Source organism: Euleptes europaea, chromosome 8 (assembly GCF_029931775.1).
Source record: "Euleptes europaea isolate rEulEur1 chromosome 8, rEulEur1.hap1, whole genome shotgun sequence".
NCBI lineage: Eukaryota > Metazoa > Chordata > Lepidosauria > Squamata > Sphaerodactylidae > Euleptes > Euleptes europaea.
In genome coordinates, this window is record NC_079319.1 from 85,170,136 (window position 1) to 85,196,689 (window position 26,554).

Genomic DNA, 26,554 nt, shown 5'->3' on the forward strand with positions numbered 1-26,554 from the left:
AGATGGGCAGCCCAATCCTAATGGGGAGCCTGAGCCGTCTTAGGAGCTGGCATGCCCCCAGCGCCGGTGTTAGTGCTACTTGTGCCAGCTGTGGCATTAATGCCAGCATGGGGTCACTGATACTAGCTCCGGGGAGCAGTGCAGTAGTGCGAGCTGTAGGTGCCAGCGCAGCCTCACCGGCAGCGTTTTCCCAGCGCAAAAGCTTGTACTGGCCTCAAAGGGGTTTTTTTCAGTGGCAGAGCTGGGACGCTGCTCAGGAGATGGCATGGCTGAGCTGTCCCCAGGCCCTTTTTTTAACTACAGCCCCCTTAGGATTGTGGAGTTATGTTGTCCAAGAAGGTGGAATGAGGGGGTGTGATGTAGGGGGAGATGTTCAGTTCAGTAATCAGTGCTATGTCTTAAGTGTCCCTGGTTTCTTACCGAATGTGTCTGATATTCCAGTCTTACCCAACATGGTGTAGTGGTTAAGAGCGGTGGTTTGGAGCAGTGGACTCTGACCTGGAGAACTGTGTTTGATTCCCCACTCCTCCACAGGAGTGGCGGAGGCTAATCTGTTGAACTGGATTTGTTCCCCACTCCTACACATGAAGCCAGCTGGGTGACCTTGGGCTAGTCACAGTTCTCTCTGAACTCTCTCCTCCACACCTACCTCACAAGGTATCTGTTGTGAGGAGGGGAAGGGAAGGTGATTGTAAGCCGGTTTGATTGTTCCTTAAGTGTTTTTATTATTATTATTGTATGTTACATTTATATCCCACTCTCATTCCTGGCAAGCCAGGCTCAGAGCAGGCCACAACATAATAACAAAACATCAATTAAAACATACATTAAAACATACTTTAAAATCCATACTTTCTAATACAATAAAAACAAGATGGCATTTAATTCCAAATTGCAGCCACTAGACTGACTGGTAGAGAAAGTCATCATATAAAAACCAACTCTTCTTATATACTGGCCTGTCTTCATAGTTTTGTCTGATCATCATGTTTTATAACATTGACTTGATGAGACTGTTCATTCTCTCTCCCATTCTATGTGCTTGTCCATTAACGGGCATTCTTGAAGGCTGGGATTTTAGAAGTTAATATCCTTGTGTGTAGGCCAGAAATCCTCAATACTTTGTGTAAGGAAATGGGAAACCTGATGCAGTTAAGAATCCAGGCTGGAGCTACAACCTGATGTGGAAAAAAAAACCCATATTAGCTTTTCAGCCCCCAATACTGGTTAGTATTAGAACCCAGTTTTACTGGGTTCAGCAACCCCACACACATCAAGAAAAAAATATGCTACATAGATTGCTTTTTTTTTTTTTTTACTGCGCTTAATGTATTCTTTCCTAGGGCTGTTGAATTAAAAAAAATTCGGTATAGTTCGGATTCGGCTGAATTCGGCCCATTTAGATTTGGCATATGCCGAAGTCCGAACTCCCCCGCTTCGGGTCCGTGCAATTCGGCGGAAATTCAAAGTTCGGGAAAAAAATTCGGCCAAATAAAGCCATTAAAAACACAACCGTGCCTTTCCATGGCTCTGGGGGGGGGCATTTTGGGGGGTAGAGGTCCCAAACTTTCAGCAAAGCTTCAAAGGACATTTCTTGAAAGACCCCCCAAGTTTTGTAAAGATTGGGTCGGGGGGGCTGAGATATGGGCCCCGAAAGGGGTCCCCCCACCCTTAATGTGCATCTCTGAGCAGAGCTTGCCTCCCACGCACAAAGCTCCCAGCCCCGACAAACAGCTGAGAAGTTTTTTATGAATGAGGGAAAACCTGAAGACACACAACTGAAACCCCCCCTCAAACCAGGGAGAGAGAGACTCGAGGGGGAACACACACCCCAGGCAGAACCGGCAAAAGCCCCCTTTGGCTTCCCCCCCACCCACACAATCTGCTCCCTCCCCACACACACACAGATTCTGCTTCCCCCCCACACACACACAGGAGAAAAATTATAGATTAAAGCCCCCAAAGGGGTCTTACTGTGGCTGTCTTCTGTTCCATCAGGAGGGCCTGGGGAGGACTGGGTAATCCAAGACGTTTCCATTTAGGCACGGGACGTTTTGCTCTGGAGGAGATGCATACAGGATCCCATTCATCCCAATAGGGAAAAGGGGAAAGGGGAAAGCCCATATTTCGGGACCCCCTGACCCAATGTTTACAAAACCTGGGTGGTCTCTTAAGAAGGCTTGTCTGAAGCTCCGCTCAAAGTTTGGGATCTGCACCCCCAAAAATGCGCCCCCTGCAGCCACGGAAAGAGAAAAGGGGGGAGCCGATATTTCTGCCCCCAGTGAACCCATTTTTACAAAGCTTGGGTGGTATCTTAAGAAGGATTGTCTGAAGCTATGCTGAAAGTTTGGGGGCTGTATCCCAAAAAAAGCGCCCCCTGCAGCCACGGAAATGGAAAAGGGGGGAGGTAAAAGGGGTGGAGCCCATATCTTGAGACCCCCTGACCCAATGTTTACAAAACTTGGGAAGTATCTTAAGAAGGCTCATCTGAAGCTCCACTGAAAGTTTGGGGTCTGTACCCCCAAAAATGCATCCCCTGCAGCCATGGAAAGAAAAAGAGGGGGAGCCCATATCTCGGGACCCCCTGACCCAATGTTTACAAAACTTGGGTGATCTCTTAAGAAGTCTTGTCTGAATCTCTGCTAAAAAGTTTGGGGTTTGTACTCCAAAAAATACACCCCCTGCAGCCACAGAAAGGAGTGAATGTGCACAAGCACCCCCCCCACACACACACACACGAGGATTTCCCTCTCTCTCTCCCCGGCCGGGCCGCACATCAGCTGATTCCTCCAGTACTCAATCCTGACTGATTGGCTAGAAGAAGACCCAGCTTGGCCACCAATTGGCCGGGGAAGGAGAATGCTGCTTACTGACGGTTATGCTGCTTACTGACAGCCCCGAATTGGCCGGATTTATTTGTGAACTCCCGAACTCACTGAATTCGGCTCCCCGGTTGCCCGCCATTTTTGAGTTTGGTTCGTCCCGAACTAAAAACCACCGTATCAGGGGAAATTCGGCTGTTTTTCAGTTCGGGCCGAACCAAATCAACAGCCCTATTCTTTCCCTTCTCAATTACAATAACCTAGAAAGAAATAGAAAAATTAAACACTGGAAAGAGATGATTGTCTACGTCCTTTGACTTTCATGTGGGTCTCAACTGTTTTCTTTACATCAGTTGTCTAAGCACCTTGGCTGGCTTTCTCTATTCCCAGTTTGTCTGTATCCTGGAAACCCAAAGTTTTATTCTCTGGCCTATGTAATTTCCCTGTCTTTCATACAAGGAAATAAATTTTCTTTTCCCCTGGGCCCAGCTGATCTTTTAATAAGAGAATAGATGAGCAGAAATGTTTCGTCTCTCCTTATTCTTGAGAAAGGTCCCATGGTATGATGAGAACATTCCCATCATTTCCAGGAAAAAAATGCAGAGCAGGGCAAATATTTGCCCCACTGGTGTTCTGTGTTCTTTCCCAGAAGCACATTTCTACAGAGGAAATGTGGTTGAACGTAGAAACGGGAACTACCCCCACTCATACACCCAGACTTCAGGGTGCCTAGAAGGAGAACTAATGTAATCTCAGAAGAGTTCTGTTTTAAAGAGATTCTTTGAACAAAGCTAACATGCTCTTGAGAGATTTTTCTGCTGAGAGAAAAATCAATAGAATGATTCATTATGAGTTCAGGGGAGGAGTTTCTATAGGGAAGGGACAGATTAAAAATAATATTAGAGAAGCAGAGCGAGGAAGGAACTGCTGTTGTGAGCCCAGAGCTTAGATTTTTATTTTTTAACAGTCGACCCCCCCCCATCCCCCTTAGACGTCATGGCTGAGGGGTTTTCAAACTGAGATAGGGTCAAAAGTAGTTATCGATATGGCAGTAGATGACTGAGAGGTGATATGAAAACCATCTTCAGGTATTTGAAGGGCTGTGCAGAGTTCATTGCTGTGGCCCCAAAAGGTCGGACCAGAACCAACAGGTTGAAATTAAATCAAAAGAGTTTTCGGCTAAACATTAGGAATAACTTTCTGCCAGAGCGGTTCCTCAAGTGGAACAGGCTACCTCGGGAGGTAGTGGGCTCTCCTTCACTGGAGGCTTTTAAGCAGAGGCTAGATGGCCATCTGTCAGCAATGCTGATTCTATTACCTTAGACAGTTCATGAGAGGGAGGGCTGGAAGGTTTGTATCAGTGTTTGACTCTCATGGCCCTTTCTTGCATGCCTAGGGAAATGCCGATCACCACTTTGGGGTCAGGAAGTAATTTTTCCTCAAGGTCAGATTGGTCCGGGATCCTGGAGGTTTTTGGGGTTTTTTGCCATCTTCTGGGCATGGAGTAGGGGTCACTGGGGGTGTGAGGGGGGAAGTAGTTGTGAATTTACTGCAATGTGCAGGGGACTGGACTAGATGACCCTGGTGGTCCCTTCCAACTCTATGATTCTATGTCAGATGTTCAGAGAAAAACAAAGGCCACTATCCTCAAATGAGCAACAGTTGAATCCCATCCAATGCATGTATTTTTTGCTGGATTTGTGCCCTACATGGGTCACAACTGAGTAACTGGTGCTCATTAAATTAGTCCTTTGCTTCCATTGGCTTAGAAAATGCTCAGAGTATGGTCTCTGATTTTTAAAAAAGAACAAATGAATTCATATTGATTTGGTTTTGTATGGTCGATGAACAGACTTACACTGTTTTAGTGATACATGACATGCATGCAAAGCTTTTTCAGTGCCCCATCTCTGTCCACAATCCCACTGCATAAAGGAATAACCGAAAATCTGCTGCCCAGTGATTTAAACTTAAGTTACATCTCATAAACATTAATCGTCCCTTAGTTATTAACGTGGTTCACAGTAATTTAGCCTGTGAATATGGCTTTCATAATAATTCGTTATGACTTTGAGGAACCCTGTGAATGACTAGGAAAAATCTGAGTAGTCATTCTTATACCATATCCTCATAAATCCCTTTTTACTGTTGCCAGAAATGGAGCACATTTTTATGTACTAATCCATTTAAATTCCTCAGCTCAGCTGTGGAAGTTAAAAACTGTAAATGCTATTACATTTGTCACTGAACCTCTCTCTCTCTGTGTGTGTGTGTGTGTTGCTAAGCCACAGCTAACTTATGGTTGGTGACCTCATAGGGTTTTCAAGGCAAGAGACATTTGTAAATGGCTTGTCATTGTCTGCCTCTGTGACACACCCCTAGTAGTCTTTGGAGGTCTCCCATCCAAATTCTAACCAGGGCCAACCCTGCTTAGCTTCTGAGATCTGATGAGATCAGGCTAGCCTGGGACTATCCAGGTCAGGGCAGTGAACCTGTAGGCAATAGTAAGTGTTGGTCAAAAACTGAAGATGGGAGAGTAACCTCAACCTGACATGTGTCTCCTTGATGAGGATATGCAATCCATACAACACAAATCAATGATTTATTGCCATGTATTTATTTCTATTTATTCTTGATAGTATTTAGTTCATAAAGCACCGTGGCTTGTTAGACTTTCTCAGGCTGATCACCCAATACAAACACTCACCAAACTACAATGATTGAGAAAGCGTCATTCAGTTGCAGCCAATTTAGGGCAGGAGACCAAAACCTTTTGCAACCTGTAGGCACCTCTGGAATTTTGAGAGGGAGGGGTGAGTGCCACCTCAAAATAGCTGCCTCAGGAGAGAGAACCAAATGAATATCTCCTTCCTCACACCTCCTGGGAAGAAGGAGATCCTGAAGGGGGAACAGAACCACTCATGGGCTAAGGAAATCCCAGATGCTTACCAGTCCTCATCCTCCAGTGGAAACCCCTTTCATTGGAATGAGGGCAGCCAATAAGAAGCCCTGCCTTACATAGCCCCACCCACTTTCTGAAAAGCTCAGTAGGCACCAACTGAAGTACTGTCTGGTACTAAGGGTGGTAGGGACCGGAAGCAGAGTGTCCTTGATTGGTGTTGCCATGGTTTTGCCGAAGGAGGGGTGACATAAAAGGTTGTGATTGGTGTTTGTCTTCCATTATGGAATCCTGAAGTTGGTACAGAAAACAGAAAGCATTTTCACATTGGACCTTTCCAAATGAAAGGCAGGAATAGAGACTTAATAAGATTACAGTCTGCTGCTCATGTGGAAGAGCTGGGAATCAAACCCAGTTCTCCAGAATAAACTCTGCCTCTCTTAATCACTACACCATGCTGACTTTTCCTTTAACAACCTAGAAAAATCTCCCCTTTAATCAATCTCTCCTTTATCGATCAATGGGTCTGAAAAAGGTCACTCCTCTCATCTCCTTTTGATGCCCATTGGATACTTCATGCTAATGGATTCCTCCCTCCCTCCCTCCGTACCCAGCAGGACTGTTTCTATGTCATTCTTCTCTTTTTCTTTTCCAGAAATCATCCCATTTCTCTTGACAAACACGGTTCAATTAGCAACTGCATTTGATATCAGGTAATTTTTTCTTATTAATAGGGTTGCCAAGTGGGTGGTTTTGGTGGGCAATTGCCCGCCAATTCACCCAGCTGCTCTGGAGTGGGGGTCATGTGCAATAGTCCCTGCCCCGCCCCCTAAAACCTCCTGCCAATGGTGGGGGGACCTGGCATCCCTACTTATGAAGCAGATGTTAAATTCATAAACATGACCTGATTAACTTTGCAATTGCAGCCTGAGGGTGACTGGTAGGCTGGCTTATTTCTCTTTCAAAGCGGGGGGGGGGAGATGGTGCTTGAAAACTTTGGCATTTTTTAAAAGATACCTTCATTATAATTTGCTTGGTCTGATGGGAAACTGCTGTAGAGGTTGGATTGTCAGACTAGGATCTGAGAGAGCCAGTTTCAAATCCTCATTCTTCCTTGTAAGCTTGCTGGGTGACCTTGGATCATTCGCACACTCACAGTCCTAACCTGCCTCACAGGGTGGTTGCTGTGAGGATAAAGTGGAGGAGGGGAGAATGGCATTGTAAGCTGCTGTGGAGAGACAAGTGGGTATAAATGTCTAAACAAATAAATAGACCCAGTACAGTCTATTGGGTCTATATAGGCTGCATCCATCTCAATGGGCATGATATAATTTGTTCAACTCAACTCTCCTCCTTTGTTTTATTTTAAGACTGCCACCCAACTGTTCAAACTTTAATGTTAGATTTGAACAGGGACAATCAGGACAGTATGAGTATTCTTTTTTTTTTTAATGCCATCAAGCTGCGGCTGATTTATGGCGATCCCATAGGGTTTTCAAGGCAAGAAACGTTCAGAGGTGGCTTGCCATTGCCTACCTCTGCATAGCGACCCTTGACTTCCAACCAAGTACTAACCAGAGCTGACCCAGCTTAGCTTCTGAGAGCTGAGGAGATTAGGCTAGCCTTGGATATCCGGGTCAGGGCATGAATATTCTATTATGTGTTAAATGCCGTCAAGTTGCTTATGGTGACCCTATGAACAAATGACTTCCAAGGTATCCTATTGTTAACAGCAGGGCTGTTCATATCAATAAACCCAAACAGAAAATGAACCCAAAATTAGCTGTTTTGGCAATATTTGGGTTTATTTTCGGCTGAATACCAAAACCTGGGAATCTACCCGAAGCTGAATAGACAATTCCCAAAAATCTGAAAAGATATTTGGCTTTTGGGGTTTCAGCTTATTTGCCTTTATTTATTTATTTGCTCAGGTGCATGGTAGAAGGCAGCCTTCTCCCATTTTTCTATATTTTACTGTCCATGTATTATGCAGTATCTCATTTTACATCCTTAGCCAGAGAAGGACTTCTGGGGAAATGATGTTTACTGAGCATTACAGAATACTCATTTACCGGTATGGGTATTCTACTTATTTCAGGTTTACTGAAAAAAATCAGCCCTCAGGCCTTGTAGACTGAGGGCCATGGCTTGCTTTATAGAGTCAATCCATCTCATGTTGGGTCTTCCTCTTTTCCTGCTGCCTTCAGTTTTTCCTAGCATTATTGTCTTTTCCAGTACCTTCAATTTTTTTAATGAGGCTCACCTGAAGGTGCATAGAGTGAGGAAGGGATTTATATTAAGGGCACAGCTTCCAATGGAAGAGTTATTTTGCAGGCTGGACAGTAGCTTGTGCCAAGAAGGATTCTTCTCGGGAACAGAAGATGCCATTTCATTAGGCTATTTTGTGTTGGTTTTAAGGATCATGTTTCTGCTGGTTGTCTGCTGCAACCCAATGTTGCAATCTCCCTATCTGACAGTACCCTGGAAAGCATCTGCATGAGCAGAGCCTGCTGAATTTCAATTTCATTCCAGTTAGTTCAGGATGAGAGACAGGAGCGAAGTAATCAATGGTTACTCGTTGGTCTATTTATCAACACACTCAGGCCAGAATTAATATGTTTTGGGTCGTGCACAGCGTTGCAAGAAGCTTCCAGCCATGGGAGTTCTAGTTTCAGACTTTCTAGAGAATTACATTTTTAACAAGCTTTGGCAAGGTACATTCCCAGTAGTTTGCTGGATTAAAAATACATGTACTTACCCTGCACTGCCTTCCAATTCACATAAAGCCAGGTGATAAGAAGCTTACAGTTGTATACTCAATCAACCGAATTTGCCAGGGAGGGCTTTTCCTTGCAAAAACATTCTGTCCTAACATGTTGGCTCCTTTGCCTAAAGTTACCAGAAGTAGGGATGAATGGCAGGTCACCAAAAAAGGGTGGTGGTTTGTGACCCAACCTTAAAATATAGGGTTGCCAGCTCCAGGTTGGGAAATACCTGGAGATTTTTGGGGCAGAGCCTGAGAAGGGTGGGGTTTGGGGAAGGGAGGGACTTCAATGCCATACAGTCCAATTGCTAAAGTGGCCATTTTCTTCAAGTGAACTGATCTCTATTATTTCAAAAGCTTTATCGGTGGAGCATTTTAAAATGATGGGACATATGGAAGATGACATTAGATTTTTTGCAGTATGGCAGTTAAAAACAAGAAAATATGAAAGGATTAACGTTGATAAAATATTATGCCAACAGGAGGCTCGTTTTATCCAATTATTCAATTGCTTAGCCCCAAATGATCTTAACACAACAAATAACCTTTTTTGCTTCTTGTAAGTTTTGACAGGATTAATACACAATTATAACCCAAAGAATGGCTTTTAGTACTTAATTAATCTCAAGGTGGAGAACATGTACGCTGCAATACCGACCTAAACAGGATTGTGAATCGGCTTTCATTTAGGATACCAGTAAGAGAGGATGGATCCTTGAAAAAGTATGTATATAAATGCAAGATGATATTTTCTTGAAACTGTTTAAAACTTGTGTTTAAAATTGTGTTTTAAATATCCTTTTGATATAAGAATGTAGATTATATATTGTTCATGGTTTACAGAGAAACCTACAATAATTGGCAAGCGTCACAAAGACACAGCTCTTAACTTATATCCATACTACTTCGGGGCAGCTGAAGAAGAAATTGAAACAGGGACACTTCACGGGAGCCTGTCCTGCCCAATGGGAGAGTTACAAATGTATTCCAATTATGACTGAGCTGATGTGAAAAATTGTTAACTTGTAAAAATATTACTTTGAAAAATTAATGTGCTTAAATGAAAAAATATATAAACAAGGATACGTTTATGCCATTTATGTTGTGTATCTATAACTGATAAGAAGAAATATACACCTTGCTTTACACAAAGTTGTTTAATATTATTTACTGCCACATGCTGTAATTTTGAATAAGTACCTGGAAGTTGGCAACCCTACCTGGAGATCAGTTGTAATAGCGGGAGATCTCCAGCCACCACCTGGACGTTCAAGCAAAATACAACGTGCTGGTAAGAAATTAGCAAAAGTAAAGATAAGTATTCCAGCAATGTAGACCACTACTTAAATTCAATACTTATATATTTAAATAAGTGTATTTGGTTGGTAAGAGTGACATGTCATTCCTTCTGACTCCATCCTGCTAGCTGACAGTGTACCAGAGCTGGGAGGTGTGGGAGTTACAACATTTATTCTTTCAGCAGCTTTTAATGTAAAGACAGTAACTAGACATCTTGAACACGTTTTTTTTATCTAGGAACACCACCCAAACCCTGGTGGTGATATCAGAGCCAGCTGAAGTCATGACCAAGACAACTCTTGTGAAGGAGATTGCTCATCTGCATGGGTGAGGAGTCTTCTTCAGAAGCCCAATAAGTAGCTATAGAAGTGGCCGTTTTTTAGTTAGAGGGTATATCCCCCCAGATGGGATTGGATGAGCCCCGTCTTTTAAGTGCAGATCAGCCACTGCCTGGTTGGTCAGATCAAGTTGTCTCCAATTACATGACCGCTACCTCAAAAGGGCCCCAACTATGGGGCCCTAACAAAACCAGTAAAAAAAAGATAGAAAAATGGGGAAAATCACAGAGCCACACATCTGAGCAAAGGAGAATAGCCAAACCCACAAAAGCTGAATACTTATTTGGCTTTTTGGGGAATCGCTTATTTGGCTTTGGGCAGATTCCCAGGTCTCGGTATTTGGTCAACCCAAAATCCAAATATTGCCTAAACGGCTAATTTTGGGTTTAGTTTCAGTTCGGTTATATCGATATGCACAACCCTGTTTAGGAGGACTGAGCTACAGCAAAATTTTGTAACAATAAAAAAGCAGAGTTGGGAAAATCTGTTCATCCAACACTTGGCTTTATGCAAAGCAGATACTTATGGAAATCAGATATTTTACAAATATTTGCCACCCCATCTTAATTTGAGCATGCTATTTTAGGGAAGAAGAAGAGGAAGAGGAGTTGATTTTTATATGCCGACTTTCTCTACAACTTAAGGAAGAATCAGCACAGCTTACAATCACCTTCCCTCCCCCCCCCCACAACAGACACCCTGTGAGGTAGGTGGGACTAAGAGAGTGTGATTAGCCCAAGGTCACCCAGCTGGCTTCATGTGTAGGAGTGGGGAAACAAATCCAGTTCATCAGATTAGCCTCTGCCGCTCATGTGGAGGAGTGGGGAATCAAACCCTGTTCTCCAGATCAGATTCTACTGCTCCAAACCACCACATACCATGCTGGCTGTAATCTAAAATGCTGCCCTAAGTTCTTTTCCCAACAATGTCTAAGCATTCAGAAGCATTTGACCCCATTTTTTTAATAAGCATTTTCAAATTTGGAAGACCCCAAATTTGCAGAAACATCTACCATTGCCCAGAGAGGGTCCCATTGTTTGGATTTGTTTGTCTACATGTTGAGAATTTGATATATGTTTGTAATCCCATTATTAGAAAGTGATAAGAAAACTGGAGTAACAGTCCTCAAGCCAGAAGTTTCCAAAAGATACGTATAAAAGATGAGGCATCACAGTCTCATACCAGGATCTAAAGCTCACATCTCTTATCTTCCACCATTTTTGTTTGACATATTTGAGACACTCATCTTCAGCAAGAGCAGAAATAGAAGTGAAGGGAGGAAACCTTAACATGTGACTTCCTGCGATCTGCATGAATGCTTGCCCTGCATTCATTTACCTCTGACAATAACACAGGCCCAGTTTAATCAGCAACTATGCCGCTTAGCCATTGCCCACTTTCCAATGGAAGTGGCCAGCTGTTGATGTTTTCATAGACACAAAAATGAGCTACAGCTGACTCCCGCTGACCTGCCTATAACAAGTACAGCATGGCAGGAATTAGACATCTATAGAGATACAATTGAAGTTCATATTTACCTGGTTCAGAAGACAAATTTGCCTTGCTTGTAATGCTCAGTTGTATTACAAATTGAACATCATTTCCCCAGAAGTCCTTCTCTGGCTAAGGATGTAAAATGAGATCCTGCATAATACATGGACAGAATTCCGCTTCAGCAGACTGCTTTGTATGTGCTTGTGCAAAAATTATTTGCTAGGCTGTTATTCTGGATGAAACTCTCAGTATATTTTTCGTTGGTCGCTGTGAAATGCCACGAACTACAAAGGCAGCTGCTTAATGCATGCACACAGAAGTTCATAAAAATTAAGCCCTTACTCTCCATTAAATTCTTGCAAATGGCTTTGACCAAACTGTCTTGTCTTTGGGGAGTATACATTTCTATATTTTGTCTGTCCCCCATCTTCAGCTATATTTATTATTTATTTACTTCATTTATACCCCACCTTTCTCCACAGAAAGCCACTCTGAGCTTGACTTTGGCCGGGAAACGCGGGGTATCAAATGGAAATAATAAATAAAATATAAATAAATAAATAAAACCACTTACAGTATTCTCCTCTTTTTTATCTGTATAATAACCCTGCGAGGTAGGTTAGACTGATAGTATGTGCTTTCACAACGAGATACAGATTCAAACTTGGGTTTCCAGATCTTCAGACTTATGCCAAAAGGGTAAGTGGAGTATACATAATTTAATAAACAAACAAACACACTTTCTGTAGAGAGAGGTCGGATGGGGTAGAGAGAGGTAGGATAGGGATAGGGTTCACCCCAGTAATTCCAGAGTGAATGCAGTCTTGGCCAGAGGGGTTTTTCCTTCCTCATACAGATGGTGCAATAATCTTCTAGAACTAGCCTACTGATCCTAAGATACCAGGAACAGACTAAACCCCTTTTATCATGCTATAAATGCATTATCTGATCCTCGTCTGAAAATTTCTTGTTCCTTTAAAAAAAATCCAATTTGTTCCATGGTATTATCTTTGTTATCTTTCTTCCACAACCTTATGGTTCTCCCATCCCTGAAGTAATGAGGATTTACTTTTAACCAAGCATTGCATTTTTGTTTAGAGGAAAAACAAGGCAGCTTACACCTATGTAGCCTACAAAAATTAAACCCGTAATATGTGTATTTTAATTTAAGGTGTGAATTGTTCACACTCACATGACTCACTTTTGCAGTTATGTTTGCTTTTTGTTTATTTTCCTGGGTTGGAACGTTTTAGGTTTCACATCTATATTTATTCCTCTGAATCACACAGCTAAGTAGTTTGAGCTGACTTGTTCTCATAAGCTCAGGCTGAGCATCAGGTTTCATGTCTGTGAACCTGAGAAAACAACTACACATAACAAGCAGTCTGAGAAAATTCAGGGTGGAAACCTAAGTATGTGAGGTGATTCGGAACGTTTTACAATCCTCCAAACTAGGGTTGCCAGCTATGGGTTGGGAAACACCAGGAGGTTTTTGGGGTGGAGCCTGAAGAGGGCAGGGATTGGGGAGGGACTTCAATGCCATAGTATCCAATTGCCAAAGTCGCCATTTTCTCCAGGTGAACTAATCTCTATCAGCTGGATATCAGTTGTAATAGCAGGAGATCTCCAGTTAGTACCTGGATGTTGGCAACACTACTCCAAACCAAGCACACTTCCTCAGCCTGACAATGTCATCTATCAGCTACTACACACACACACTGAGGTTTTCACAATTAAAGGGTCAAAGTAAGATGCCATCCCTCCCTTCTCTCCTGTGATCACCATAAAAGGGTATTTTATTATTGCCTTTGTTTCTTTGCCTTTTGTGCCAATGCCTTCCCTCTTTCTCTTTTCCCTTGCCCTGTGGGGTGTTGCCTGGTATTGATGCTCCAGGCTTGAGGTGGCAGTAGCAGCCAGCCAGTTGACCAACTAGCTTGTCAGCCAATAGACAGGTGAGAAGAGAGTCTCTCTCCCCTCCACTTTCTGATGCCTCAGATACTATTCCAGGTTATTCTGGGAAATACAAGTGGTTTTCTAGTGACATTTCCCAAGGTGCACTGAGGCATAACACCTCAAGTACTGCCAAACACACATCTGAGATGCCAAAGGAGATTCTCTTCCCACATACAGGCTGCCCATCACTGCCACCAGCCTGGAATATTACACAACCCCATTGCCAGAATATTAAGTGTCAGAAAGGGAGGATGAAAGAAAGCCCCCTTCCACTCACAATGAATGAACAAATATTAATTCATTGCAATAGGCATTTATTTTCATTATCCAGATGAGGCTTTATGAAATGAATGGATGTTTCTATTGTCTCCTGTTTAACTTTAATATACTCAGTGACTTAATCTTTAAAAGAACATCAAAATATCTTATGGCTGAAATTCCACCATAAAATGCTTAGTGAGAAGAACAATCCAAGTTGCTTGGTGTTTTGACCTTGTGTTCCAGTCCTGGAGGCAGTAGGGTTGGTTCATAGCTTTCAATGTTGTCACAATGCCACAACTAATGCTGCCACCAGGAGCCAATCCCAGGGCCAAAGTAGCTATTGTCAGTGATAGGTCTGCACTTAATGCCCACCTTTGAAATGATGCCACACAAGGGCACTAACAAGGGGGTGGAAGTCAGAGCCAGAGATGTCTCCTGATATGTGTGTTATGTCCTGTCAAGTTGCTTGCAGCTGCAAATTAATGACCTCCAAAACCCCTTATCTTTAATAGCTTTTTTCAGGACTTGCAAAGTTGAGGCTGTGACTCTGTTACCTGACAATTAGGACCTGACAATTGGTGCAGCGGTTAAGAGTGGTGGACTCTAATCTGGAGAACCAGGTTTGATTCCCTATTCCTCCACATGAGCAGCAGACTCTAGTGTAGTCAACTGGATTGGTTTCCCCACTCCTCCACATGAAGCCAGCTGAGTGACCTTGGGCTGGTCACAGTTCTCTCCAAACTCTCTCAGCCTCACCTACCTCACAAGGTGTCTGTTGTGGGGAGAGGAAGGGATTGTAAGCTGGTTTGAGTCTCCTTAAAGGTAGAGAAAAGCAAGGTATAAAAACCAACTCTTCTTTTTCTGCTGCTGCTGCTGCTGTTTGGTCTATATGAAGGGTCTTGGCCTCAACCACAGAGGACATGGTCTTGAAGAATGTTTTGGCCTAACTTGTGAAAGTTACTGGAATATGTATTGCAGTATTGGCTCTTTGAATGATGTTCTGAACTCCCTCTCCCCAAAAGCTTTTGAAGGATAATTAAAATTTGGCTATCAGATGGTATCAATATGTCAAGTGGGAAAAAAGGTCCATTGCTCACTAACTGAGCAAAGGCCGTTAGGTGTATTCTATCACAAAGGCAGCAATGGATTTATCATAGGTTATTCAAGGCTCCTGATGTGGAACTATAGCTAACAAGGTATCAAACTTTTATCATCATGTGGGCTGCGGTTGTACAATGTCTGAGTGTTCACCTTATCAAAGTAGTTATGTCTGTGCAATATTGATAGATCTTGACCAGAATATGGAGACAAGTACATTGTCAACTGCAAGTGTTTTTTTTTAATGATTTTGGCCCTGATCAGAGAAAGTTAATCACAACCAAATCCAACTGAAATACAGGTGATATGGTAATTGCAAGCAACTAACAAGTGTCATTCATTTCAGCAGATGTAAGCATGGCTAACTTTCCCTCAATTGGGGCCAAATGTATCTACAATCAAAGGGGGAAATAAACCATACATCATCAAAGAAAGCATATCAAAATCTCAAATGTCCTGCATTCTACTTCAGCTTTGGAAACAAGCTTACAACTGGTTTCTGAGTCTTCAGAATTGGAAGCAGTTTGCAAAGCAACATTGCATTATAGGTATGTATATGCCGTCAAATCACAACCAACCTATGGTGACCCCAGTGAGGAGCTTTCATGTTAGGTGAGAAGCAGAGGTGGTTTGCCATCACATTCCTCTGCAGAGTGTTACTTGGTGGTCTCCCATCTAAGTAATGTTGGATAAGGAATGTGCAAAACTGAATACCTGCCTTCCACATACGTGCATGAAATGTTGGGATACTTGCAAAAGCTGGTGTGCCTGAGATATGGCTGTTTGATGCTTGTGTATTATTAGCCATGCTTGACTTAACTGCACATCACATTTCCCATTCAAAAGTAGGGCACATTTATATCAAATAAGACCCGGGACTTTTTAATATTTTTATTATATATATATGATTTCTATACAAGAGAGTAGGTAATGCAATTCAGGAGAGATTTATTTTCCACCAGAACATCAGTGATTTATTATTGTAGAAGTTGAGGATCAACAGCATCTCAAAGCAACTTCCTGCTGTTTGTGAGGAATTATAATACCATCTTTTCCTTTTGGTCTTTCCAGGAAGAGTCTTTCTTATTGTAGTATTACTGATCTGAACAGCATTCCCGCCTAGGCTTGCTGGTGTACGACTTTGAATGAAAATGAAAATGTTTGGTAATATCTCAAAATGCAGATGATATTGATCCAGGTTTACCGATCCAGCACCTGTTACTGTTCCCAAAAGTCCAGACCATAAGATTGTAGTAATAAAGTAACTTTAATGAAAGCAGAGCTAATATTACATTTATTGTAAGCATTTTCTATGTGGGAAAGTAAAGCATTAGCATTAACAATGGCTTTATTCATTACTTCCAAAACATTTGTATTTTGAGGGTTACTTAACATTCTTTGTGTTCATTTCTTCCACACAGTGCATCCATCATTAATGAGTTTCCTGTTGATTAAACAATATTACCCTAATAGTAGGGTTGCCAACCTCCAGAGGCCAACCTCCTATTTACTATTCACGATAGTTTTTAATCGGATTTCACCTGTGTAAACCGGAATGGAAAATGTGCTGCTTTAGGCTGCTTTCCTGGGAGTGATCTCCACTGAAGAACACAGAGTTTACTTCTGAGGAGACCTGATTAGGCTTGTCCACTAACTTGTGTGTTTGAAAGTCATCCACTTCTGAACTATTTGACACTGCCAAGTTGGAGGGCAACCATATAATATTAAAACCCTTGATGCTTCCTCAGCCTCTCTTATATAAGTAGACATACTGATATATGTATCATAGTATAGTGCTCCTAAACTTTAATTTACAATGCAATAACTCACATCTAGGCACTGTTGCAGCCATTGACCTTCAGCCTCGTGTATAACACATTAAACATGACTTACTGCATAATATCTCCCAGATTATTGTGATTCATGGCTTAACCATAACACCATGTAACTGCCTGGAACGTTAGAGGAGCCCTAATAATATTGTCACTGTGACACAGTAAATAATCTCACCTTCAAGGATGAATTCAATGCATCAGAAAAATACAGGCTCTGAATACAGCTCCGATTCTGTTGAGGTCAATTGGAATCTGGCTGTATACAAACACAGTTGCCGAGTGGCGAGGGGGGAAATTCTTACTTTTTACTCAAAGTTGCCAATTTACTGCAGTTGGGCTCTTGGGAGATGGCTTGATAAAGTGTCCCAGCCTAAACTAACTCATATGGTGGTTGTGAGGCTAAAATTTGGTTCTGATCTCCTTGTAGAAAAGTGGGATAGAAATATAGGATTACTACAGATGCTGTGCCTCCTAGCTTTTGTACACAAAAGTCTCAGCAATATTATTTTCTGCTGGTCCAAGGGTACCCCTCATCCACTTTCCAACAGCAGAAAATCTGGTTGGATCCAACTGAATATAACAATCTTAAATTGAGAGGTTTTTTTTTTTTTTTTTCCTGACTGAGGAATGTTTTATTCAGCCCTCTCTTCCAGGTATATTTTTAACCCGAATAATCTTTTGTTGTGTTCTTGCTTCCAAAATAATCTAATGCAACATTGTTTACAAGTACACAAAGTAATACGTATCCATTGGAACTTAACATAAAACAAGCAAATTAGTTTGAGAACTGGTGGAACCCAAGGGTGCACAAGCTATGCTTTTTATTTCAATATTGTTAGAGTTCTAGACACCGGGTTCATACTGTGTTCCATTTTAAAATGATTTGCTAACAGCAACAGTAAAAAAATCCCCACACATAAATATTTTACAGCAACAGGGAAACAGGAGCTGTGAGACTGTGGAGCACAATCCACCTAGATCGTCTTTTGAGTGAGCCTCATTAAAATGAATGGGAATTACCACACAACAGCATATCTGCATGCATTATCACAAGAATATATGGGAACATGTCACATACTGTGGTGTGGGTTTGTTCAGAGATAAATCAACCAAGTAGCATTTCATGTATTCTAAAAGCTACCAGTTTCAATTCAACAGTTTTCACGCTTATCAGAAATTTCAGAGAGCATTGGGAAGAGGGTCTAATGCACATATGGAACTCTGTGAAACAAATGCTTTCCCATTTGTATCCATAATTGCAGAGAGCCACAATGGGCCTCCAGTCAAAAAACCAAAAATCCCTCTGGGCTAGGGATGCCAGCTTTGAGGTGGGACCTGGGGATCCTCCTGAATTACAACTTATCTCCAGACTACAGAGATCAGTTACCCTGGAGAAAATGGCTGCTTTTGAAGGTAGAGTCTATGGCATTGTTCCCCACAGAGGTCCCTCTCCTCCCCAGACTCCATCCCCAAATCTCCAGGAGTTTCCCAACCTGGATCTGGCAACCCTGCCCCCCATACCCCACCAGTCGCCAGGGGGACCTGGCAACCCTAACCCAGACTCAACGCAAATATCATAAGAACATAGATCAAATAAAAAAGCTTCATATACCTAGCTGCACAGTCAGGTTCTTTAGGTTCAAACGTTTGTCAAAGTTTAAGGCAAGTTTCAAGAGGTTTGATTACAAGTTACCAGTTCTCCAAAGTTTCATGCGTCCTGGTTTCAGCATGCAAGTTCCTACAGTTCAGTCAGACAAAGGTTCTCCCTGCAAAAAGGCAAATCAAAAACAAGTTTTTGATCAAGTCAACGTTCACGATTTCTCATTGAGCATGGTCTACTTTTATCTTCGCAATCCCAATAATGTGGGCCCAATACGCCAATGAGAATACGAAGAGAGTCATAAACCAGTGATTGATGGTCATGTCAAACATTTGTCTCTCTGTTGCATCAGCATGTCAGAGGTGCTTCGATTCTGCAGTATTTGTAAAACAGTATTACAAATTTGTAACCAGGGTAACTAATGTCCTTCAATTTAGGGAGGAAGGGAGGTGAAATAGCTTGCATCTGGTGTGCTCTGCCCCCTTCCTTCAAAGCAAATTCCTTAAAACGAAAGTGTTCTCACGGTCATAAATTGCTGAGTGGGCTTTTGGCCTCTCTTAGGCCTCCTGAGTTTAAATATCAAATCATACTAGGCCTTAGCCTGAACCAAAGAATTGTAACAGAAAGAAATTGGGGAACCCTGTTTCTTTACAAGGTGATTGTCAGACAGTTAAGTGGTAGAGGAAGTCGGCATATAAAAACCACCACCTCCTCCTCCTCCTCCTTCTTCTTCATGTCAGGTGAGAATTGTGCCTTTTAATTGGAGTTGTTTGGACGTGTTCAGCCACTATCGTTTTGGGGGAATGGCTGAAGGGATAGGTATTCCTGTTCTCTGTTGTTGGTCATTTTTGGAATGAATAAACTAGTTATGCTTCATGCCTGCTGAGTCTCATCCTTAACACTACCATAGTTTACAATGCTTCTCTATGGAGGAGGAGGGGTGACCCCTTGCATACCCCATGAAAATTGGACCCCCTGACCCAATCTTCACAATACTTTGGAGTTCATGTATGGGGAGTCCCTTGAAGCTACCCTGAACATTTGGGAACTCTACCTCCAAAAATGCCTCCCCCAGAGCTAATTTAAAAATTCCCATACGGAAAATCCTGAGGAAAGCCAATGCTGAAAAAAGCTGAATACCTATTTAGCCTGCCACAGCTGCTGGCGAAACGTCAGGAAAGAAAATTCCAAGACCACGGTTACACAGCCCGGATAACCTACAAGAACCAACCGATTCAGTGATTTGGCAATCGGCTATCCGGCATTGGCTTTATTCCCAGTTTTAATATTCAGGTTAAATTAAACCAAAAGAAGCCGAAAGGGCCTTTTGGGGTTTATTTTCAGTTCGGGTTTATCAATATACACAACCCTACTGCATTCTCATTGCGCTACAGTAGTCATTGGCAACTGGACTATCTTGTTCACACAGGAAAATGCAGTACTGAATGATCGCCACAGTGCAACAACAGTGCCATATCCATTGATGTGTGGATGCAGCCCTGGTCCGCATTACCGTGATGATATGAAAAAGGCACTGGGACACATGCTGGAAGAGGCCAAGCTGGTCCTTCCAAGACGGAGATGAAGAGAGCAGTTTTCAGTCTTGGTAATCAACAATACAGAACCAGAAAAGAGAAAGAATACTCAAGACCAGTCTCTTTCTTAAAGTATTCAAGCAGAAAGGGGGGAAATTGTTTTTTGTTAGAAAAGAAGAAAACGTTGACCTTTATGTGATCTTTGTTGATCTCATAGAGACATTTTATCTTTTTTGTAGAGCTGGCCTTTGGGAATCTATTGTTAGACTTGGCTGCCCAGACCCAATTATTACTGTGTTGAGACAGTTTCATGATGGATAGTTAGAACAATGGACAAAGAAGATATTTTTCAATCCCTTGCTGTAACTAACAGAGTTAAGAAGGCATGTATTCACACACTACATTATTTCGGTTGTTTTATTTACTGCCGTGTATCTGGATACTTCCCATTATGATAATGTTAAGGCACAGAGTAGATTTAGGGTAGATTGTGGTTTTTTCTTTCTTTAAAAGGCTGTAAGCTAAAGTGAAGATTCTCCAACAGACATTTTCAGGACATCAGTTGGTAGTTGCTTTCTTGTAGCTGATTACTGAGATGGGATTTCTGGCAGCAGAATGGGACTTTCTTGCCTTCCCCTCCCCCTGCAATCTGAAATGCTCCCCAAAATACCACTCCTAAGGGATAACAGAATGAATGGAAGTCTACATTGGAAGTGAGAATTAGCAACAATCCTGCTCCCACTTTCTATTAGTAGAAATGTATTGCTTGATCCAACCCAAAAGACTAAAGAAGAGCAGGATTCCTGTCTTTAACTCAGGGGATTGGTTTGCCTCAGCCCCTGTAGGAGACAAGGAAGGCATGAGGAATAATGGGGTGGCTATATTTGAAGGAGTCAATGGGGAGGCGCATATGGCTGCACATATTCTAGCTGTGCCTCCTCTGAGAGGGCTTTAGCTGCCGGCTGCTGAGGAGGAGGGTTCGTGCCTCTGCTGGGTCGGCCACACTTCAAAGTTATCAATATCTTGGTTTGACAGTTGCTGTTGGGTATAGGTAGTCTCTATTTAAAATAAAACTGTGATAAGACTTTTTGTGGTCTTTTATGCATGGGAACTTTGACTTACTTTCTCCACCGGCCTGATTTGGGTTTTTGTTGGGTTATGCAGGAGATGGCCTCGTGCCCAGTCCACACAACGTCCAGGTCTTCCCTATCCTGTTGTAACACAATTCTTTGATCTCAACTGAGGTCAGCCCAGGTCAAATTGTCCCCATTTCCATGCATAAGCCAAAGCATGGGAGAGGGGAGCTGGGTGTGTGAGTGTGTGTGTGTGTGTGACATTTTTCTCACAGTAAACACTACAGCTATGACAAATACAAGGTTAAATGTCAACTCTGGCTGGAGTTTGGTGAGCTGACAGGGAGTCTTCTCTGAGGGAGGGAAAAGATCTGGATCTTTTATCTCTGAACTCCCAAACTGTGCAGTTGTGTGTTGAGGCTCTTAGAACCTGTGTGTTCACACATTACCTAGCTTACATAAACCAAACCTGAGTGGTGACAAAGGGAAGATTGGGGTAGAGGGAAAAAAAAAAAAAACCTTTCATCAGTTATTTCCTTAACACTGAGAGATGATATAGTATAGTGGTTAGTGTGTTGGATAAAACTAGGGTGTAGCAGGATTTCAAACCCCCATTCAGCCATGAAACTCACTGGGCAACCTTGGACCAGTTACTTTCTCTCAGCCTGCCTACCTCACAGGGATGTTGTGAGCATAAAATGGGGGAAAGGAGAACCAAGTACACTGGTCTGAGCTTTTTAAAGTGTAATCATAGTCTTGAGTAAGACCATTTTTAATATATCTACTGCACCACTGAATCTGTTGAAAATGTCCATATCCTTAATGTCCGTGGGTTGTGGTGTGAGTAAGTATGGTCCTTTTCGCATCATTTCAGCAACAGAACTTTTTCTTTTATTGTTCATGAACCCCTGTAAATGGGATGGGATGTGTGTTGTTGGGAGGGTAGCTATACCAGATACAGAGAAATTATGCTTGGGCCCTAGGGTTGCCAATTTCCTGGTGGGGCCTGGAGATCTCCTATTATTACAACTGATCTTCAGAAAATGGAGATCAGTTCCCCTAAGGAAAATAGCTGCTTTGGAGGGTGGACTCTATGGCATTGTACCCTGGTGAGGTCCCTACCTTCCCCAAATTCCACCCTTCTCAGGCTCCACCCACCAAATCTACAGATATTTCCGAACCCAGAGGTGGTAAACCTTTTGGGTCCAGGTGGTGGGGATACTTACGTTGGACAATCCCAGCTATGAGAAAAAAGGCCACCATTCAGCAGGCATGGTTATTCCCCAGCCAGCATGGTGTAGTGATTAAGAGTGGTGGTTAAGAGCATGGTTTGGAGTGATGGTTTGGAGTGGTGGACTCAGATCTGGAGAACTGGGTTTGATTCCCCACTCCTCCACTTGAGCAGCAGACTCTAATCTGGTGAACCGGGTTGGTTTCCCCACTCCTACACATAACGCCTGCTGGGTGACTTGGGCTAGTCACACTCTCTCAGCCCCACCTACCTCACAGGGTGTCTGTTTTGGGTAGGGGAAGGTGATTGTAAACCGGTTTGATTCTTCCTTAAATGGTAGAGAAAGTTGGCATATAAAAAACAACTCTTCTTCTTCCTCTTCTTCTTCCTCTTCTTCTTCTTCTTCTTCTTCTTCTTCTTCTTCTTCTTCTTCTTTTTCTTCTTCTTCTTCTTCTTCTTCTTCTTCTTCTTCTTCTTCTTCTTCTATGTTGTCACTGAAACATGGTAGAACCAGGCCTCATAGGAGTGGTGTCCATGTTGGTTTGGTTATGAATGAGCTGGACGCACCCAGTGTCTTTAACTATGGTGTAACGTGGAGTATAAAAGATGAATACACAAAGCATTTTTCTCAGCTGGTGTGCACGTTCTGTGAATTCTAAGACTTCCTCCTGAAGACATGCAGTAAAGTTAAGTACTTAGCTTATTTTTGTGGAGGTTAGTTTTTTTCCTGTCAGGATTCATTTTCTACGGCATCATTATTGCATGCAGTTGTTGGTATACGCCATTTAGAGTTCATTGTGCTGGCGCTGAACTTTGCCTAATTAGAAAATAATGCACTTCTACATTTGCCAAGCCAATCTGTTCTTCAAAGCATTATGAGATGTTAAAGAAACAGCATTTTAACCCCCCCCCCATCTTTTTACTAGTGATATCAGAATCTTTGTATAAGCCATTGTCTCTTTTGATTGTGCACATTAAAGAAAAACACATCTGTCTTGTAGGGAGATCCCCACACACCACTGTCAAGGATCCAGGTCCATTTCAGATTTGTTCCCTGACTAGTCCCCGCTGAACTTATTGGGAGAGTTGGATGCAGATGCATGTTCCCTAGGCTTGCCAACCTCCAGGTACTAGCAGGAGATCTCCTGCTGTTATGACTGATATCCAGCCGATAGAGATCAATTCACCTTAAGAAAATGGCCGCTTTGGCATTGAAGTCCCTCCCCTCCCCAAACCATGCCCTTCTCAGGCTCCTAACCTAGAGCTGACAACCCTAATGTTTCCATCTAATTAAATATAGACGAACAAACGAATGGCAGGGACTAATGGCCATTTTAAAATTCAAAAGAACCATAAGAAACTGTTTCGGTTGAGTGAAGTGAGAATTGTGCTCCCTTGTTTGGTTCCCTGTTTTCGTAACACAATCATTCCATCCTTTTTATATAAGTCGTCTGCACTAAGATGTTTTGTCATGTGGCCAGGGCTGGAAAAGGCATTTCCAGTGAAGGAAAAAAGTATTTGATCCTTCTGAATTTGCCTGTTTGCCCTCTGACGAAGAAATGACCAGTCCATAATTTTAATGGTAGGTTTATTGTAGCTGTGAGAGACAGAATAACAACAGGAAAACCCCCAGAAACCCAGAAGACAAAAGTCAGAGATTGATGTGCATTATAATGAGTGAAATAAGTATTTGATCCCTTTGCAAAAGATGACTTAGTACTTGGTGGCAAAACCCTTGTTGGCAATGACAGAGGTCAGACGTTTCTTGTAGGTGGCCACCAGGTTTGCACACATCTCAGGAGGTATTTTGTCCCATTCCTCTTTGCAGATCCTCTCCAAGTCAGTAAGATTTCGAGGCTGATGTGTAGCTACTCGAACCTTCAGCTCCCTCCACAGATTTTCTATGGGATTAAGGTCTGGAGACTGGCTAGGCCACTCCAGGACCTTAATGTGCTTCTTCTTGAGCCACTCCTTTGTTGCCTTGGCCGTGTGTTTTGGGTCATTGTCATGCTGGAATACCCATCCTTGACCCATTTTCAATGCCCTGGCTGAGGGAAGGAGGTGCTCACCCAAGATTTGATGATACATGGTCCCGTCCATCGTCCCTTTGATGCGGTGAAGGTGTCCTGTCCCCTTAGCAGAAAAACACCCCCAAAGCATAATATGTCCCCCTCCATGTTTGATGATGGGGATGGTGTTCTTGGGGTCATAGGCAGCATTCCTCCTCCTCCAAACACGGCGAGTTGAGTTGATGCCAAAGAGTTCGATTTTGGTCTCATCTGACCACAACACTTTCACTCAGTTCTCCTCTGGGTCATTCAGATGCGCATTGGCAAACTGCACTCGAGCCTGTACATGTGCTGTCTTGAGCAAGGGGACCTTGCAGGCTCTGCAAGATCTCAGTCCTTCACAGCGTAGTGTGTTACCAACTGTTTTCATGGTGACAATGGTCCCAGCTGCCCTGAGACCATTGACAAGTTCCCCCCGTGTAGTTCTGGTCTGCTTCATCACCATTCTCATGATCATTGCAACTCCACGAGATGAGATCTTGCATGGAGCCCCAGACCGAGGGAGGTTGACAGTTAGGGTTAGGGTTGTCACCTTCTCACCAAGCTGCTTGGCAATAGTCTTGTAGCCCAGTCCTGCCTTGTGCAGGTCTACAATCTTGTCCCTGACATCCTTGGACAGCCCTTTGGTCTTGGTCATGGTGGCTAGTTTGGAATCTGATGGATTGATTGCTTCTGTCAACAGCAGAACCCGAACCCTAACCCTAACCCTAATCTGGCTGGTTGATAGGGGATCAAATACTTATTTCACTCATTATAATGCACATCAATCTCTGACTTTTGTCTTCTGGGTTTCTGGGGGTTTTCCTGTTGTTATTCTGTCGCTCACAGCTACAATAAACCTACCATTAAAATTATGGACTGGTCATTTCTTCGTCAGAGGGCAAACGGGCAAATTTAGCAGGGGATCAAATACTTTCCCCCCTCACTGTATTAAATCCCTGGGATCCTAAATAAAAATACTATTTTAGTGCAGAGCAGAGAGAGAAAACAGCAAATTCCTTGCATCTTTTTTGCTTTAAAGAATTCTGCCAACCAGAAGTGTGGTATTTTGTTAACCCTGACAAATATTTATTTGAGATATTTACACCCTGCCCTTCAACCAGTGTGTTGAAAAGCCCTTGTCACACCATGAGGTCCAGAGGATCTGTACGTGCGAAGAACTGGCTCTTCCCCCATTGTCTGCTATGGGAAAAGGAGAAAACATTCACCATTTGCCCCCTGGTGAAACATTTTTGAGGAATGTATTTATTAACTTGAAGCTAATTACATTGCTAGAAGCCAAACAAAATTGGTGGTAGGCATAATGTTATGTGCCCAGCCTTGGGCTGCTCACAATTTCAGGCAGAAACATTTCCCCTTCTTTTCCTCATCTCTTTTCTATTGATTTACTGCAAGATAAATTGCTTTCCAGCTGCAGCCTGGCAACACACAGCAGCAGAAATGAAACGGGTGCACCCACCAAAAATACCAATATATAAACCTTTGCCATTTGGGAGGGGGGGTGTCTCCACTTTTTCTGCCTAGGGTTACCAACCTCCACGTGGTGGCTGGAGATCTCCCGCTATTACAACTGATCTCCAGGTGACAGAGATCAGTTCCCCTGGACAAAATGGATGCTTTGGCAATTGGACTGTATGGTATTGAAGTCCCTCCCCTCCCCAAACCTCACCCTCCTCATACTCCACCCCCAAAATCTTCAGGTATTTCCCAAGCTGGAGCTGGCAACCCTACTTCTGCCCTCTATATCAAGCCTGCATGTAATTATTTCTCTGGAGCATGTTTATTGACAATATTTGTACCCAGTCTTTCCATGCATATTGGATACCTAGGGCTACTTATGACCAAAGCTAAAATAAAACAAGTCCTAGAATTATCATAAAAATCATATCCAATGCAAGGAACAAAAGCCACCAAAGAAAGCCAACCAGCAGCCAAATGACATCAAATAAACCACAGCAAGTTCAAGATCCAGAAGCTCTGCAGAATGTTTCCATTTTAACATTATGTAGACTCCCCAGTTAGGCAGGGACCAAATAGCAATCCTCGACAGAACAGGAGTCATACACTTTCACACACCCTGAATAATGCATTTTCAATCCACTTTCAATTAGGGTTGTGCAAAAAAAAATTGGGGGGGGGGTAAATTTTAGGTTTGGGTTTATTCTGGTAAACCTGGAATAAACTGAATACCCATACTGGTAAATTTTGGTATTTGGCTTATTACCGGGTTTACTGAAAAATTTGGGCCCATTATAATCTATGGGGATTCTTTTGAAGCTCCTG

At 42.7% G+C, this 26,554-nt stretch overlaps 1 long non-coding RNA gene across 1 annotated transcript in view; it reads right to left on the reverse strand.

Annotated features, from left to right (window-relative positions):
- Positions 1-22,681, reverse strand: part of LOC130481957 (uncharacterized) — a 243,140-nt gene extending 220,459 nt beyond the window's left edge. Inside the window, exon 1 of the long non-coding RNA XR_008933486.1 lies at positions 22,568-22,681. This is a non-coding gene — a long non-coding RNA (uncharacterized LOC130481957). The remainder of the gene's footprint in view (positions 1-22,567) is intronic.
- Positions 22,682-26,554: the final 3,873 nt, after the last annotated feature.